Source organism: Rousettus aegyptiacus, unplaced genomic scaffold (genome assembly GCF_014176215.1).
Source record: "Rousettus aegyptiacus isolate mRouAeg1 unplaced genomic scaffold, mRouAeg1.p scaffold_m13_p_6, whole genome shotgun sequence".
Classification (NCBI taxonomy): domain Eukaryota; kingdom Metazoa; phylum Chordata; class Mammalia; order Chiroptera; family Pteropodidae; genus Rousettus; species Rousettus aegyptiacus.
In genome coordinates, this window is record NW_023416309.1 from 23,588,279 (window position 1) to 23,606,938 (window position 18,660).

An 18,660-nucleotide genomic window follows, 5' to 3' on the forward strand; every position below is an offset into this window, starting at 1 on the left:
TCAACTAAATGGTAAAAGCATTTGAATCAGCCCATATGTGCAGCATTTTCTGTTTTGGTGGGCCTGCTGTTTAAAAAAAAACATGTAATAAAATGACAGACTGAATTTGAAATTATCCTGCCCTAAGCAGTGACTCTGGAAGGGCACTGACCCGACACAGATCACATAGAAGTCCCGTCACAATAGAGTAGCATGTACTATTGCTGTACTGGGTTTAGCTGGACAATGAATAAGAATTATTCATCTCCTGTTTTCATCTCTGACTTGAATGGGAGACTGAACAGTCTATCTGCATGAGCTGAACTATGGATAAAATCCTTGCAAAGAGGGTATAGTAGATAATTACCTTTTCACAAACGATTGTTAATACCTCTTGCTACTTCTGTTTAGCTCGTGGTTTCTGTGGTATTGTTTAGAGATTTTTCTATAGGTTCAGTTAGTCTTTGTTTTGGGAGAAACTTTCAGTGATTTTACAACTTGTTATTGTGAAACATTTGTAGTACAAACCTTCCAAAAGGGTAGATATATATGTACCTTTCCCAACTTTAGACACTTTCGTGTGTTGTTAATAATCAAGTCTTTATAGAAGAACTACTTTTGCCATGGATGATTTATGAAAAATTAACTCTTAAACTTGAACTCAAATAATGCTCATAAAAAAGAAAGCTAGATTCTACTATTGAGCAAAGCTTAATTTTAATGCAATTTTAATGTGCATTTTAGAAACAGCTAATGATAAGAGCTTTCAATAGCTGAAAATTATTTTTACGTCTTATAAAGGTACTCTATAATACCACATAAAAAATTCTTGGTATTATTTCATTTTCTATGTTCAAACTCAGATGTGCTCTATTTCGTATGTTTGGTTTTCAGTAATCAGTTAATAAATGCATACTTAATTATTGGGATAATACTAATTTTATTGTCGATAATTTTCACTTTGGGAAGTTGGGGGCAAATAGGAAAATTTATAGTCAAGCTCAAAAGAGGATTCAATAAACCTGTCTTTTTGCTGCTAAGACTGTAGTTTCTTGTTTTGAAATGGAAATTTTTAGTTAAGTAGTATGATTTTTACTCATCAACTGTGTTCTTCTATGTGAAAATACAAAGATACTGCCTTCTCTCAGTTAAAAATTTTGGCTATAATCAATTTTAAACAATATTTATAAGAAAAAAAGAATTAAAATCTAGGTATCATGTCTTTATAAACAGTCATTATTTTGATAATGTTAAGGCATTTTTAGTCACAGAGAAAACTATTTCCCATCTCTTTATCCTAATGCATATATTTATTATTTATTATTTTTCTTTTTACTATTGTCTTGAGAATATGTTGTAAAATCTAGTAATAAAAATTAAACTGTCTTCTAATAAGACTACTGATGAATTTATTATTAGGTTATATAACAAATTTCAGAGTATATTAGATAGATATCTACAGTTACTGATTAATCATTTATTAAACATAAAAGCCTACAAAGAATTTCTTTTAGGATCCACTTTTGACCATTATATGAAATAAAGATCTGTATAGACATTCATGATAGATACTCATTTCTAGAGAATAATATTGGGACGTTTATGCCTTTTTTTTTTTTTTTTTTTTTGGTCAAGTGGCAAGTGAATGATGTAACCAATTTAAAAAATTTAAAAGTCAATGTCAAATTGCTTTGTAAAATCTGGGTAAGCTTCAGTTTTGAATTCTTGAATTATATTATGTTCTAACAGTATCATTTCGATATATTACTGAGTTACTTGTTTCTATAATTCAATGATTATTCTGTTATATTTTGGAAACACTTGTGTCAATAAGCTAAATGTTACTTTGAATTCTGTAGCTCTATAAACATAGACTGTGTCTTAGTCATCTTTTGATCCCCTAAGCCTGGTGTGTATTAAGCACTCAATAAATACTTGTTAGAATTTTTAAACAAATCCTCATCTTTAAAAAGTATAGCCTCTCATAATTTTAAGCATCTCATTAAAAGAGTATTTGAAATAAATTGAAAGTAAAGTTAGTATTATATGACTGAAAAAAAGCCAAAAATATTTAATAAATTCAATTTAAAATAATGTTTAACCTTCTAGCCACCATTTAATTTTATAATGACATTATTTTAAATATTGTAAAATATTTTAAACAGAAAATATTACTAAGTAACTTTCCACTTTAGTGGCCAAAATAAGATTGTTTTTCAGTCTAGAAGTTTCCCAGAATACAGGATTTGTATATATAGTTGTGTTTACATGACAATGACAAGTTGTCTATAAAGAATTTTCATGCTCTCTCCCTGACATAGCGGCACCAATTGCAATGGGATGTGTTATTCATTTCTCACATGTCATTTCCACGAATATTAAGTTGACATTCTGAGAACAGTATTATCCACTGGAAAAGTGAGTAGTGTCAAAGTATTTGGAGTGTGTGGACAAGGCCAATTGGAACAATCCGATCAGGAAGAGGGCTAAAGCAAGGGAGCAAAAAGGCAAAAAATGGGGCAGTTAGTGTGACCCTGGTCCATACTGTGCAGAAATAGCAGCACTGCATTCATTTAGACTTTGTCTTCCTGTTCAGTCATAGCTCTTGCCTAAATTACTCTGCTCAGAGGTGGAAGGCATCTGTACCATGAGGTAGGTCTTTGACAACTTTGTTGTAGACAAGCTACTCTCAAAGTGTGGTCTAAGAACCCCTGAGTGTCCCCAAGACTCTTCCAGAGTACTCCACTTCCTGTGAGGTCCCCCTTTTCGAACTCTGTTATCTGTTTGAGGCCAGATTTCCTTGACATACTTCAACCAAAACAACACGTGGCCACAGATTGAACGTAGAAATAGATATGAGGATCTGACTTCTGCTGTCAGCATATTTAAATACCTTGTTCAGCGTCACAGAGTTTGTAAATTGCAGAGCCAGGTTTTGAACAGAGGTATCTGGCTCCAGAGCCTGAACTCTTAGATTGTCAAACTTTTATTGACTTACTGATAGGTCTAAACTAATCCATTACTGTCTATTTTCAGACACTTAAAAAACCTGTATGACATGCCAACCCTGATTTAGTACCTTCATCTTTATACATAAAGGGCATCTCCTTAGATATAAGTCTTTACTCCCAAGATCCTTGTAATATGTTTTAACTGTTAGACTATAATATAACCAGACATTTTAAGTCACCTACTATGTTGTAATTACTTATAGCTACGTATTCCAGTGGTTACCTTAACTTTGGGATAAAGTCTACTCTCATGTGTTTTATGTAATTGAAAAGAACATTCTTCTTTATTATCTTTACTATCTGTTTTCATTGTACTTCTTAAAAATATCTTGTGCATCTGGGTACTATTTGTGCTTTTTCTCTCTCTTCCATTTCATTGCATTCAATGTAAAGATATTAAGTCTTCTATTTTTAAATCTTGTCCAAGAAAAATGTAAATGTTGCTTGAAGATTATTTAATATTCACAAATCAGTCTGTCAATCTATCGCTACTTAACCTTACTTTAAAATATATTTTTTATTCATTCAAAAAAGAACTTATTGAGCTATATTTTCACCAAGGGTTCCTGAGATCTCTTTGTCGATCATAGACTTGGGTAGGAATGAAAAATGTAATGGAAAGAGCAATAGCATTTTGGTAGATGGGTTTTAAAAAGAATCAGTATGAAACCATCCTCACCATGAGCCCCCCAAAAGGCAGAGAGCTTCATTTACCAGCAAGGCTCCAGCTGCACCAGCTGGCACACATTTTAGGACAATAAATTCAAGAACCCTTTCTGTCACTAGCTACTGCCTCCTCTCCCTCTGGTGCTGTGGGCCTCACCCTTCAATTCCTCTGGGCTTTCAACTCCAGGCCTCTAATTATCTGACCAGGCAGCTCAGTCCAGTGTACTGTGATTTCCTGGCTGAGTCCCACCATACAAAGTATATTTATGCATTGGAAGAAAATAGTTATGTTTGCAATATTAAGTGTATCACACTAAAAACCAAGCTATTTATTTCCTGATTTCAAAAAGAAAAGGAGAAAGACTGTTTGGAAAGTGTTCATCTATTCAAGTAAATCCTTTCTCTTTTCTCCTGATACCTAGACCAATTTTAGCTTATCACTGTTTTCAGTTGCTATATTTAAAATGTGAATAGTTCCCTGGATTAAATATTTTAGGACTCATGCAAATGCCTCCTACATAATAAGGATCCTTAGGCATGAAGCCCTGACATCCTTGTTCTGATTCATAACATACCAAATAAATGGAAAAATCCCAAACAGTTGACGTGGTTTATATAATCTACCATATATAATGCCAGGAGTAATTGCTATGCATTTCCTAAGTGATAAGTAGCATTATCTTAGTATTACCAAGCGCAGTTAGAAGGGAGCCTGCGGTTTGTTGTTGTCACCGTTGTTTAGCCAAGCGATGTAACAACTGATATTTGCTCTATAAACAAAGATTCCCACAGACTTTTGAATTTTGACTGAATAATACTGTCACATTGGGGGTTCATTTGATGTCTAAAGAGGCAAAGCTGTTTGTTGTTTTTAGCCCTCTTCATCTCTGAGGCGTGAGTCACAATATTTAGTAGTTGTTCCCCAAAGGATACATAGGGTCACTGTGTAGGGAGAGTTACAACATGTGTATACTTCGGAGAAAGGGAGATTCAAACAGTTGACCTTGGAGATCCCATTCAGCCTAGGAGTCTGGCAGGAAAATCTTTAGCTAAGTTCTTTTACTAGTTCAAACCATAAAATTATGTACTAATTTATTCATTTAATCCTTTTTTAATTTTTCAGTTACAGTTGACAGACAATATAATATTAGTTTCAGGCGTACAACATGGTGATTAGACATTTATATACCTTATCAGGATGAAGTGATCATCCTGATAAGTCTAGTACCTGTTTACAGCATACATAGTTATTACAATATGATTGACTATACTCCCGATGCTATACTTTAATTTCCTATGACTATTTCATAACCGACAATTTGTACTTTTAATCCCTTTCACCCTTTTTACCCATTTCCCAACCCCTCTTCGATCAGTTTGCTCTCTGTATCCGTGAGTTTGTTTCTGTTTTGTTTATTTTGTTTCTTAGATCCCACATATAAGTGAAATCATGGTATTTTTTTTTCTGACTTATTTCACATACTATAATACCCTCTAGGTCCATCCTTGTTGTTGCAAATGGTGAGATTTCATTCTTTTTTATGGCTAAGTAATATTCTATTGCACATATGTTCCACATCTTCTTTATCCATTTGTCTATTAATGGACACAGGTTGCTTCCATATTTTGGCTATTGTAAATAATGCTGTGGTGAACATAGGGGTGATTATATCTTTTTGAATTAGTGTTGGGTATCTGAATAGACATTTCTCTAAAGAGGACATACAGATGGCCAATAGACATACGGAAAAGTGCTCAATATCACTACTCATCAGAGAAATGTAAATTAAAACCACAATGAGATATCACCTCACACCTGTCACAGTGGCTGTCATCAGTAAATCAACAGACAATGCTGATGAGGATGGAAAAAATGGAATCCTTGCTATCTGTTGGTAGAATTGTAAATTGGTATAGCCACTATAAAAAAACAGCATGGAGGTTTCTCAAAAAATTAAAAATAAAACTACCATATGACCCAGCACTTTCACTCGCAGGTATTTATCCAATGAAATTCAAACACTAATGCAAAAAGATATACACACCCCTATATTCATTGGAATAATTCATCCTCCTCCTTGCACCATGAGGTGCTGGTAAGATCATTAAATCCAGGAACCTCAAATTTTATTTTTAGCCATTTCCTAACTAGTTAAGCAAATCATATCTCTCTTTGCATCAGTGTCCTATTTATACAAATAGAGATGATTCGGTGATCTCTGCACACCTCAAAAAATAAGATGTATGTAAAAAATATAAATGTACTTTGTTGTTAATACAAAACAAGCTGTGTATTAAGACTAAGACATAATTATTACTATATTGAATTTTTGCTTACCAATTCACGAGTTCATGGCTATGAACCCTGAGATTACTTAGTAAATATCGTTGAGAGGAGTTGAGGGCTCATACATGCCCCTCACACTATAACACCATAGTAAAGAAAGGCATGATGGAGTATATGATCCTTCCAGGGTGGGAGAGCCTGTTCATTTAAGAGCCTGTTCACTTCCTTGGCTGAGCAATGGGGTACAAATTACTGTATTTTATAGGCAGCCTTGCTCACAGGAGAACAGAGAATTTCTTAAAAGATATATATATATATAATCATGTGGGAAATAACTGAGACGGATGACCTAGATGGAACAGAAAAGAAAAAGGGGTGATGGGCAATGATAAAGTCTAAGACCCAGTGACTCTACATTTTTGTTCATCACTTGCCTTCTGCCCAACAGATGGAAAGGGTTTCAGTGATATGTTTTGAAGCGACTGTCATCCACAAAATTTGCACGTTGTGAACCAACATCAACTACTCACTATTTTATGCATTTTTTGATTGCATTCTTGTTTTAACTCAATGGGAAAAAAAATTTCCTAAATTAAAGATGCTTAAACTTTCCATAAGGACTAAATCTTCCTCACATTAATATTCCATCTTTGTGGCTTAAGATAGAGAGAAAAAAAAATAGAAAATTCTCCAGGGCTGTTGAATGTTCTGAATTTCTGAGCATCGAGATTGCTGTGGATAGACTTGTTTTTTTCAAAGCAATATATTGTCATTTCTTTTGTGTGTCTTTGTCCCAGGTCCCAGGAGATTACCAGAAACATGTCCAAACACAGGTTTCAAACAAGCCTGGTAATAAATATACCCACAAAACATACCTTTCAAAAGTGGTATTTTCATTTGTGCTTCTTTTCTAGGCTTATTAATTTGGATCTATCCATTTCAAAATAATCAAAGATAAATATTTTACAAATTTTAAGGTTGTGTCCCTTTTGTATAACTTCACTCTTATGTAAGACAAAGCACCGTGTACTAAAATGTCTTTGAATGGATTTAGTGAAAGACTTCATTTTGTTTTCATTTTAAATTTCAAAAATCATTTTGGATGAAGAGCTACTTCTCTGTCTATGTCTTCCGTTAAGTACCCTGGCTACAATAGGACTTTTATTAGCACTTTTCCATTTTTACTCATTTGGGAAATACACCATTTACCATTAGTTGTAAGAGTACTTTCACTGCATATCATTGCATAATGTCATAGAGTTTTTTAAGGAAAGAGAGAATTCACCTGTCATTTAGTCTATTTAATTCTATTTAAAATGTATCTACTCTATCAATTAGAAACATGATTTATAGCATTCTACCAATACATAATAGTGTTAGGACATAATCTGTGTGTATAGCACACTAAGATCCCTTGAAACTTCTATATCATGAGGAAATTTTTTAAAACAAAAATTTTAAGTCCAATTGGTTTCAAATTCTGTACCTATTAGTACAAATCAGAACAAAAGATTACACTATGACCTCATATTATTAAAATGTACACAACTCTCTTCCCCTAATACATATGGTTTTATATCCCTTGAGAGTCATCTGAAATAGATATTTAAATTTTTTCTTTATATCATCAGAAAATTTCAGACAAACTCAAATCCTGTTAGGCAGCTGAACAGTATCAACTTTACATTGAGAATTATTGGAAATACCCAACCAATAACACCCAACATGCACTTTTCATTTTTCCTATGGTAAACATCTTTCTTCTCTGTATTTCTTTTTATTTCTAATCAGTCTCCAGGAGAATTTGTAGGGTTTTGAATTCTGGGTGAGAAAAGACACTGCAAGGGGCTGGATTCTGCATCTTCCTTGTGATGTAAACCAGATCATAGCAGACAGACTCGATGAGAGCGGGTTTTATCAGTATGGCAAAGTAAATCTCTTGAAAACACTGCCTTTGTAAAAACAAAAGCCTGCCAGCCCTGTATTTATTTTTTTTAACTGAGTCCCACTCCGTTCTACTTAAAGATAAAGATGGGAGTATTGTTTGCCTTTCCATTTCAGAGAGGCCACTGTGCACAGACACCCTGGCAGGTTTGAAATTTGCGACAGCAGGGGCCTTTCTGGCAAAGGTCCCAGTGTAAAGATGCTAACCATGCTTAACATGTGTTATGGGACAGTGACCTCATTTTCAGGGATGAACCGAGGTTACTTCCAAGCAAAATCCATACAAACAAAGGCAGCCTTGTAGCAATCAGAGGGAATCTGTGGAGGCAGACCCTGCACTTGAGTGATTTTGATAGTGATGATTAAAGATAGAGGTAGACATGAGCATTTTTCTTACTGGTTCAGCCCCAATCGCTCCTCTTACTGCTGGTTTATTTTCAATAACTGGGTAGCCATTAAATAAAAAAGAATAAAACCTTAATAACCCAAGGTTTTCCCTAACTAAAAGCGTTCATTTTTTTCAAGCACTTGACATGCAAGACACACAGAATTCCCCTTTATTTAAAATCTTTGTATCCACCCTGCACACATACCTAAAAAGGATCTATTTGCAAACAAACACCTAGTACCCCTTTGGTGGGGGATAAGGCAGGGGAGAAAAGAAAAAGAAAAAACAGTTTCCTAAAGATCTGAGGGTTTTTATTGACAGGAGGCAGATTGTTGCATGAATGTCACAGTTGTTTTGGTTTGCACAATTGGTCGCATTCCTTTGACATTGGTCAGAAATTAAATCACTGTGCAAGATATCTATAAAATATCAGCATATAATATCTTACTCTAAAATATCTGGCAACTTTGAATGGGCACTATCTCAGTGGACGAGTCCCAGGATATAAGCAGTGATTCTGCTGTAGTCTAGTGAGTAAAAAAAAAAAAAAAAAACCCTCATGTGTTTGGGCAGGACCATGGCCCCATGCCCTGTATCAAAGCCTTAAATTCAGAAGAATGTGACTCTCAAGCGACTTGACCTTTTTTCATGGAAAGTTTTATTCCAAATAAACACATCCATCTTGGATTTTGAGAAGTTCTGCAAAGCACCTCCATTTATACTTCAAAAGTATAATTGGCGTTGAAATCACTAATTAAGGATCAGTGCCATAGAGGATTTGAGGATTTTGATAAGCAGGCCCCATACTGCATAAGTCCCCTTCCTGATTGAGAGTAATTTACAAATCTGTATTGCTTTAGTCACCTAAAATTACTTCTCAGTGTTACCAAGAAAAGCCTGACATCTTCGATTTCTGGCTGTAAAAGTTTGCTTTAAAAAGGGAACCATAGAAGAGTATGAGAAAGGGGAGAGAGGCGAACATGAAAGCCAAGATTTTTAAATCTGGCATTTAGAATGTAATGTTCTCTCATGTAAATTTAAAAGTTTGTCAGCAGGCCTTCAGAATGCCTCTTGCAGCACTCCTTTCTTTCTCATTCCACCTGCTCCCCCAAACCTCTATATCACATAGAGCTGTATTTTTATAATAACCTAATTCAGTGTCTCTCACCTCTAGTTGCACATTGGAATCATTTGAGTTTCATTTATCAAAATGACCAGTTGAGTCTCTGGGGGTGGGGCCTGAGTGTCTGCTTTGTTGTTGTTGTTGTTGTTGTCATGGTAGATTGACCACCATTGACCTACAGATGTTTTTTTGGTCTCCATTTCCTCCCATACTCTCATGTGCCATCACTTGGGTTAAAATATAGATATAATGATTTCCTTCTGTTTCTTAAAATACTTCACTGTCTCCTGGTATCTTTATGGTGAAGTTAAATCAGATTTATCTGCCATTCCAAATCTTCTATGAACCTCTCCTTTACTATTTCCCCCAGTGATTCTCCTTTTCAGTGGAAATTGTCTTTTCAGCATTCCTTTCTATTTCTGTGTCTCCACCTTCTTTTCTTTCTTTTCTCAGCTAAGTCCTCTCTTGAAGTCTTACCTCCTCCTCTTAGCTGCTTTCCAAGCTATACCTAAGATGCAGAAGTGGCTGTGCTTAATGAATCTCCATGGACTCTCACAGCTTCCATAGGTTTCTCTACTGTGAATTCCAATTTCACATGCTTGCTTCAGTTGCACAGCTAGATTATAAAATTGAAAGCAGTAACTGCATTCTCATAGTAAAGACAAAGTAGACATTACTGCTTCACTGCTAGATATTAAACCCTTTGTTAAATATGAACCCTTAATCCTAGTGATGGAAAAACAATATAACATTTACTTTAAAGATTATCTTAATAGTTAGAAAAGATGTATTATTTTCTACTTCAAGTACAGACTTGTGATTTCATTTTCAGCACAGCCTCACAGTGGAGTTTAGATTGTGGACTTAAGAAAACAGATTAATGTACTTCCTGGATATGTCTGCATAAATATACTGGTATCCTCATTCACATTTAAATTAGCATGTGCAATGTGAGAAGGTCAGAAAATTGTTATTCTTCCTGGTCCGTACTTTCTGATGTGTTACCAGAAACCAGGCGATGTGGTCTGTTGGATCTGGGCACCTAGATAATGCTTCTGGAAATTTTTAATGTAAGAAGCTTTATGAGAGGTGTCTTAGGATCTTCCTGAGTAGTAGAAAGCATAGTTAATAGGAGGCCTTTTATACAGTAAACTATATATTAGTAGTTCTTTTGTTGATTTTTTAAAAAATGGTTAGCAGCCAGGAATCATAAAAGCACATATATTTCTTAAATGTTTGGTTTTTACCTTAAGCCAAATAAACGTGTATCCATTTGTCAAATGCGGGATATAAAAATGAGGCCTTTTCTCTAAGCATGGATCTGCTGGCTAGAGTTCATGTTTTCCGTCTGTAACACTGATGCTTCTTAGAATCCCAGTGTCCATATCTTTAAAGGAAAGTTAAAAATTAATCTGTGAAGTAACCTGAGTCTATAGAATCTTTCTGGAGTGTTCTAAATTTTTTGTCATTCCTTACAATAGTCTCATCCACATCAGATTCAGCAGCAACATTTTTAGGAACTTCTTTCTAATAAGTCTTTCCAAAGAATTTAATTTTATTTTCATAAATTACTCTTTCTCTATGTACTATTTCATAGTTTATATAATACCTAATTAAATACACAATTACAGCAACCACAACAACTGACATAAATGTGTTAGAGAAGAAAATACAATTGACTACTAATAGGAACCAGCAGGTGTGGGAATCCTAGAGAAAATTCACCCATATTCGGGCATCAGTCCTTTTAGACAAAAGGAATAGTAAATGAGAGAGTTCGGTTAAAAGGATAATTACCATACTCCAGCAATATATCCCTAGGATGTGATATCACACAGATCTGAATTCAACTTCCAGCTCCAACACTGTCTGACTGTAGGAGCTTCCATTTTCTCTTTCAAAATATATAAATATCAATATCGAGGATTGTTAAGTTCATATATGCAAAGTACCTGCCTCTTATGACTCTGAATAATTGTTGCTGATGTTTCTTTACTCCTTTAGTTGGCAAATTTAAGTTCCTTCTTTTCTTTTATGTCACTCAGGAATATCAGCCAAGGAAGGCATTAGATAAGTAGATGTTAAGGGCAGAACTCACATTAAGGACATGAGTTCTAATCCAGGTTCTGTTTCTAGAAGAATTCCCTTTGGCAAATTACCTAACCTGATTTTTCTGATCTACCACAAAGCCGATGATAATAGCACAGATTTCACAGACTTCTGAGAATGAGTATGTCTCAATCTATGGAAAATGCCTCACGTATTATAAATGCCTAATGATTATGTCAGGCTACTTAAATACTTTATGATTCATCAAGCACAACAGAATGCAGACTTTACCTGCATATTTTTTTCTCAGTTAACTGCTAAAACAAAAAGGTTGATAGGCGATCCCAGAAAGTATATTAAAAATCAAGCCATGTACCTAAATCGAGTTAAGAAACCAGAATAAACTCAGACTCACTCTTTTATCTTCTCTTGAAGTGTGGAAGAACTCCTAATTCTGTGACTAGACTCTTTTATTTCTTCATCTAGTGAAATGGAGAGAGAACAAGAGACGGGAGAAGGAACAAGGCAGACATTTTTGTTCCAAGTTAAACTGATGTAGCCTTTTGCTTCTTATACGTTAGAGCATGGGACTGTGCATTGGAAATCAACATTTCTTTGTTCAGCACTTGCAAATAGTTTGCTATTCAAAAATAATCTCTGAACAAGACATGGACTTACCCTAAAATAGATTACAGTGTAATCTCGAAGGGATAGCTGGCATCTAAACTGACCCAATTAAATGCTATAAGAATCTGGAGAGAGAAGGGGTTATGCCCAGTGTTTATCAGGAAAAACAGCAAAGATGAAGTGACATTTGAGCTGGATGTAGGATTTAGTAGGTGACTCTCTTGATTGGGGATTAGGCGCAAGCAATGGTGATGAGCATTATTGGCAAAGGGGGTATCCTGAGTGAAGTTACCTTGCCAGGGAAATTATTGAGAAGTAATAAGCCCTTAAAGAATAATAAGCCATCTGGATTACTTATTCAAGATCAGTATTCATGTTTTAGTACAGGCTGGAAGTGTTTGGGGCAGGTTTTAAAGGACCTCAGAGTCTATACCATAGAAGTTGATTGAATACTATGGTTTAAAAGCAGGAACATTTTTACAAGTGAAGCATGTTGTCAACTGTATTTAAACAAGTAAAAGTAGATCTACTTGGGATGAAACTAAAGATAGGCACATGGAACTCTGCTTACTCAGCTTTACTCTTGATCTCAGTGTTCTTGAACCCTAGGGCTCCAGCTCCGCTGCTGGTATTGAGGAAAGAACTGGGCTTATTATCAAGAAGTTGTGGGTTTCAGTTCTTGCTGCTTACTTATGAGCTGCATGACCCTGGGCAAACCACTTAACATGTGAAACTGAGTTTTTGCATCTACAATAAAGGTTCCCACATTGATTGATTTTTAAAGAATAATAATGTGTGTCTAGTAGTATATGTACTGCTTAGTGAGGTCCCTGACCTGTAGTTGGCCCTCACTTAATTGCAGCTCTCATCCTTGTCAGAATTTTCTCGGAACCTTCAGTGGCTCCTCATGAGCCTGAATAGTGTTGGTGCTTCTGGAATATTCAACTAGGGGCAGTGTGCTGACTACAATCTCCTGGTGGTGTTAGAATTATGTGGACATCTCGTGGCCAGGACCTAAACTTGACAAGTAATAATAAGGTGAATGAAAAAAAAAAAAAAAGAGCGTAAGCATTTTCCAGCAGTAACCGGTTTTACTTGGCTACATAGACACAGGACACAAAGCCTAGAACATACCCAGAATGGACAGTCCAATGAGACTTCATCCCATTAAGCTGAGCCCCAAATATAAGGTTGGACAGGAAGTAAACCCACCACGTGGAACAGTATAACAAAAACTTGCGTGTTTCAATTAGTTACCAAATGGAAAGGGAAAAAATTCTCCCCTAAGTATTTGTAACCACAAGGAATTCCTCATATCTATACCAGTTTGGTCTAAATTTGTATAGTCTTAAAAACCAAAAACCCTCAAGTCAAGCATTTTTCAAATAATCTTTAGTTGATAAGTACCTCAAGGAAACTGGCAGAAGCAATCTTAAATTCCAAAAGATTCCCAAAGATTAATTTCTAAGGAATATAAGCTCACAATCAGTAATCACAAACTATGGAAAGTATAGATTGGTGAAAATCACTTTGGGGAAAAAAAAGTTTGTCATTAACTAGTAAAGTTGAATAGGCACACAGCCAGTGACCCACCATTTAAGATGCTATTTTAAATATGTACTTTTAGTCAGTCTATGGCCGTGCCTCCCTGAACATGCCCGATCTTGTCTGATCTCGGAAGTTAAGCAGGATCGGGCCTGGATAGTACTTTCATGGGAAACCACCTAGGAATACCAGGTGCTGTAGGTGTTTAAAAAAAAAATGAGCCAACAAATATATACTTTTAAAAAAGGTTGCCTATGTGCCCCAGAACTACTGGCCAGAAGGTTAATGGCAGCATGGTTCATCTTACACCCAAACTAGAAACAACACAAACATTCGTTCACTCTATAGTACATAAATAGATTGTGTTATAATCACGTAATGGAGTTTTCTGCAAGCAGGAATGATAAATTGATGACCTTTATATATGTCAACGTGGATGACGCTAAGAAACACAACATTAGACAAAAGTATGTCACAGAATGATTCATAATGTGTGTTTCCACTTATATAATATGCTAAGATAGTCAACTTCATAATACTTAGGAATGTGTATATATATATATATATATATATATATAGTTGTTAAAACTATAAAGAAAGGCCAAAGAATGATAAACCAGAACAGATGTCTTTGGAGAGCCAGTCAAGGAAGGGCTCATTGGAAGTAGGTACAGTTACTTGTAAATTTCATTCTTGAATTGACAGGTGGGTATGTGGGTATTTCTTTTATGATTTTTCTTTAAACTGTTCGTATATGTTTTATGTACACTTGAATGTCCAATATACATTATGGCAAATATTTTTTAAAGGAGGAGGGAAACTGTAAAAATCCCAGAGACAGAATATTTAATAGATGCTTACGTGTAACTTTATGGAAGAGGGTTGAAGGAAAGAATAATGAAGAAAATAAGGTTCACGCTAAAGTTGTATTCCTGAGTAGCTAGGATAATCTTGGGACCTTTAAATCTAAATAAAGACATCAAGGGAATTTATTATTCACATCTCTATCATTAGTAACTAATTTCAGTGCCAAATACATTATATGTTCTCATTAAACATTTGTTATTGCTGTTGCGGTGAGTCAGTTGTGGGATATGGAAGTGGAAATGTTTTGGGATACAGATGGGCGCAATGTAGATACAGAGTGGTGGGTTAAGAATGGCAGAAGTCATGGTAGTGATGAGGTCACTTTGGGAATGAGTACAAGAAGGAAAGAAATGTGAGTTCTCAACATGCAAAAAGCCCATTTTTCAATGATGTGTTGAGACCGTAAGAAAACAAAAAGGAGTGAACAAAATGATGAGAGAAGCTAAAGGGAAACTTTTCAAGAACGAGAAGGTGATTGGTGTTACCAAATGGCTCAACATTAAGAGAGGAGAGAGTTAAAATTAAATATAATGTGACGATTGTCATCAAATGGTCATTGGTGATGTTGTACAGCCAGGCTTTATTAGACTAGCAAGAGAAGCCATATGGCGAGAGCCTCAAATTAGTATTAAGTGTAGAAGTTGTGAGTCTAAATCAGTTCCTCAAAACGTTTGATGGTTACAAAGTAATTTAAAAAAATAATGATTTATTGAGTGCTTGCTGTGCACTCATACTGTTAATCCCCTTACATGAATTCTCTAACTTCATTCTCACAGTAGATTATTTTATCCCCATTGGACAGAAAACTGAGGTACATGGATGTTAAGATACTGACCAAAGGTAACACTCTTAGTAAGTAGAATAGCTGGGATACAGACATATGAACCAGTCCATGATACTGATAGAGAGCATCACTTACAAGGGTTGCGTGCGAGGTAGAAAGTGAAAGGAAAGATTAAAAAAAAAAAAAAAAAAACCAAAACCTGAATACATTGATAGGCAGAGGACAAGACACCAGTAGAGAAAAGGAACCTGCAGCTTACAGGAAACATCATCTTACCCTTCACATGGTTCCCAGGTAGTTGGGAAGATGAAAGAGAAAGAGGATTGGTAGATGAGGTATTAATGGGCCCTAGAGAGTGCCCCCTAAGGTTTAGAAGCAGTGGAGCAGAGCTCTTATCTATTCACTGAGTCTCTAATCTGCATTTCTTCTGGTAATCCACTGGTCTTAGCCTCGTCTTGAGCCCTTGAAATGAAATTCAGTTAAGGAATTGTGGTATAGAGAGGATAAACCTGAAAGTACCTACATACTTAATTCAATGGTTCAGTGGCTAGATGGATAAATGAGCTGATTGATGGAGAATGAATGAATGAATGAATGAATGAATGAACGAACGAACGAACGAATGAACTAACGAACGAACCAAGAGTTATTGAGCATAAACTATAGACCAATAATTATTAAGCCCTTTTTTTTAGAAGAGTGATTAACAGCCAACTCTGGAGTCAGACTAGCTGGGTTAATATCCCTGCCACTAACAAGCAGTATGTCCCTGGGGAAGTCATTCATCCTTGCTAAAGCTCAATTTCCTCATCTATAAAATGGAGCTAGTAATAGTACCTGCTTGTATTAGTTCCCTAGATCTGTCATAACAAACTACCACAGACTGGCTTGCTTGAAACAGAAATTTATTCTCTCAGTTTTGGAGTCCAGAGTCGAGAATCAAGGTGTCAGCAGCCACACTCCCTCCGGAGGCTCTCGGGGAGAATTTTTCCTTGCCTCTTCCCGCTTCTAATAGCTCCTGGTGTTCTTGTCTTGTGGCATCATAACCCTAATCTCTGTTTCCATCTTTACGTGACCTCTATGTCTGTGTCTTCATCTCTTTTTTTTTTTTAATTGATATATTAACATTAGTTTCAGGTTACAACATAATGATTTGGTATTTGTATACCTACTCTTATGAGGACATCTCTGTTGATTTTAGGGTGCATTCTAATCAAGTATAACCACACCTCAACTAATTATATCTACAGAGATCCTATTTCCAAATATGTCACATTCAAAGTTTCAAAATAGACCTGGATTTTGTGGGGACACTCTTCAACCCACTAGACTACTTCGTAGAAATATTATAAGGACTAAGTTCATCTAAGAACTTATACAATTGTTATATTAAGTGAATAATATAAATACCTGTGATCATATATAGCGTGTAGTCAGAGGTTTGAAGTATTGGTTCTTACTGAGGTTGGCACTCAGGAAAGGCTTATTCTTTTCTGTCACTGCTTTCTGCTGAATAATATTAATATTCTAGTACAGGTGGGAATGCTAAGTTATTAGATTAATTCATAATAATGCTTGACTCTATCCTTGAAGCTATTTCCTTGAAAAGTACACGTGGCTCATATTTCTTTCCTGTCTAGTAAAATGACTAAGTAGATAAGATATTAAATAATGATGAAAGACACTTTGATTTTCCAAATTCTTACTTCAGATTTTGATAATTCAGGAGGAAAAAAATGCTGACCAGTCTGCTTATATTAATTTTGTGCCAACCGATGCTTTAGACGGTGGTGTTCTCTGTGTGACCTTCCATGTAGCAGAGCTCAGCTTCTCATGGGACCTAATTTCCTTTCATAATAATTTGTCTACATCTGGCTTTAAAATGGCATTGTTTTGATAGAATGCTCAAGATTCAAAACCAGTTTATGCCTATGTTAAGAGTAGCCCCAAGTTATTTGATGAAATGACAGCTAGAAAATGCAGCCCATTGATACTGAGCCCATTGATACAAAAAATGGCATTTTTTAAGGTTAAGGAAATAAAACAAAAATTATATGGGCAGAATTTGAGAAAAAATACTGAAGAATCCATTGTTTACTTTGTCACTTAAACAACATGATTTGGAGAAGTCTAAGAGACAGGGATGAAGGCAAAATGAGTCTTAATTTGTACCACATCTGTTTTGTTCACAACTATTCAGCCAGATGTCACAAGTAGCACACCATTGATATTTAATAAGTATTTGTGGAAGGGAGACATGGCTGCATTGCTTGAAGGTGGGTGGGAGTAAAATGAGGAACTTCTTGGTCTTTTTTCCTGTGGGCATTAGCAACTTCACTTCCTAAGTTGCTGATTTTCTTCAAGGTCTCCATTTCTCTCTTCTCGCTTTTTATCTTCTCTCTCTCCTACCATACTTTAAAGTATAAAGTGACTAATTGTTATGTGTTGATGTGTTGAGCTTGTCTGTATATAAGAGGGCTGAGAAAAGTGAAAATGAAGAAAATAAATTTTTGTCCTTTCTCTTCCTCCTAAAGTTCTCAGGTGATAAATTGGAATTATTTGGGTCATTGGATAAAATAGGTCTAGTAAAGGTATCTACAAGAGAATTCTTAATCATTAGAACAGGTGTTCATGAACATGAATTCATGAGCAGGCTTAGCCATCCTGAGCCTCATTAAATGGTGTGCACCTTATTTATACATAGCATATTTGGTGTGTTTATATGCATATACATGCAACTGTGAAAGAAAGGAATTTGTTGATAACTTTTGTTATTCTCAAAAGACTCCCAACTCCAAATAGGTAGAGAACCACTAAATTAGAAGATTTAGTTTAAGTTGTTTGTGTCTTGTTTTGCTTTAGAGAGTGTCAAGTAGGAAAATTCTGAGAAAATCTGAGAGGAATATGGGCAGTGTATGAAATTGCCAAATCATTTCAGATTTGGGCTCAACAGAGGCTTTCCTTGAATTATGACAACTCATTCTGAACTTAACTGCTGTTTTTATGTACTCAAAAGCCAGAGTTTAGAGTAAAACAGAGTTTGGGATGCTTCACTCACAGTTGTTATCTCTAGCATTAAAATATCCAGGCAGACTGATGTCATTTGTTCTCAGAACAGCATCAGAGCCCTTCTGGGCAAATTTACTGCTAAGTCATTGAGCAGGCACAAAGAAGATATTTTATGGCATAATGAACCATCCTTGCATAGCTAATATATTTTTAACTGAACTTACAATCCAAATGAAAAAGCTAACCTTCTCAAAGAGCGAACCTCTTTAAAGACTGTATTTTATTTTTCTTTAAATTCCAGTAAGCTTTGATTTGTCCTTTGTCTGATATGAACCTATATCTCTTGTCTTCCTCTTATTTGACCCTCTGCTCTGATAAAAT

General features: G+C 35.4%; 1 protein-coding gene and 1 pseudogene across 19 annotated transcripts in view; both read left to right on the plus strand.

Moving 5' to 3' along the window:
- The window catches only part of ANK3 (ankyrin 3), a 567,956-nt gene that overhangs the window by 355,579 nt on the left and 193,717 nt on the right, over positions 1-18,660 (plus strand). The gene's annotated exons all lie outside the window — the stretch shown is intronic.
- On the plus strand, positions 13,705-13,823 carry LOC118604619 (annotated as a pseudogene).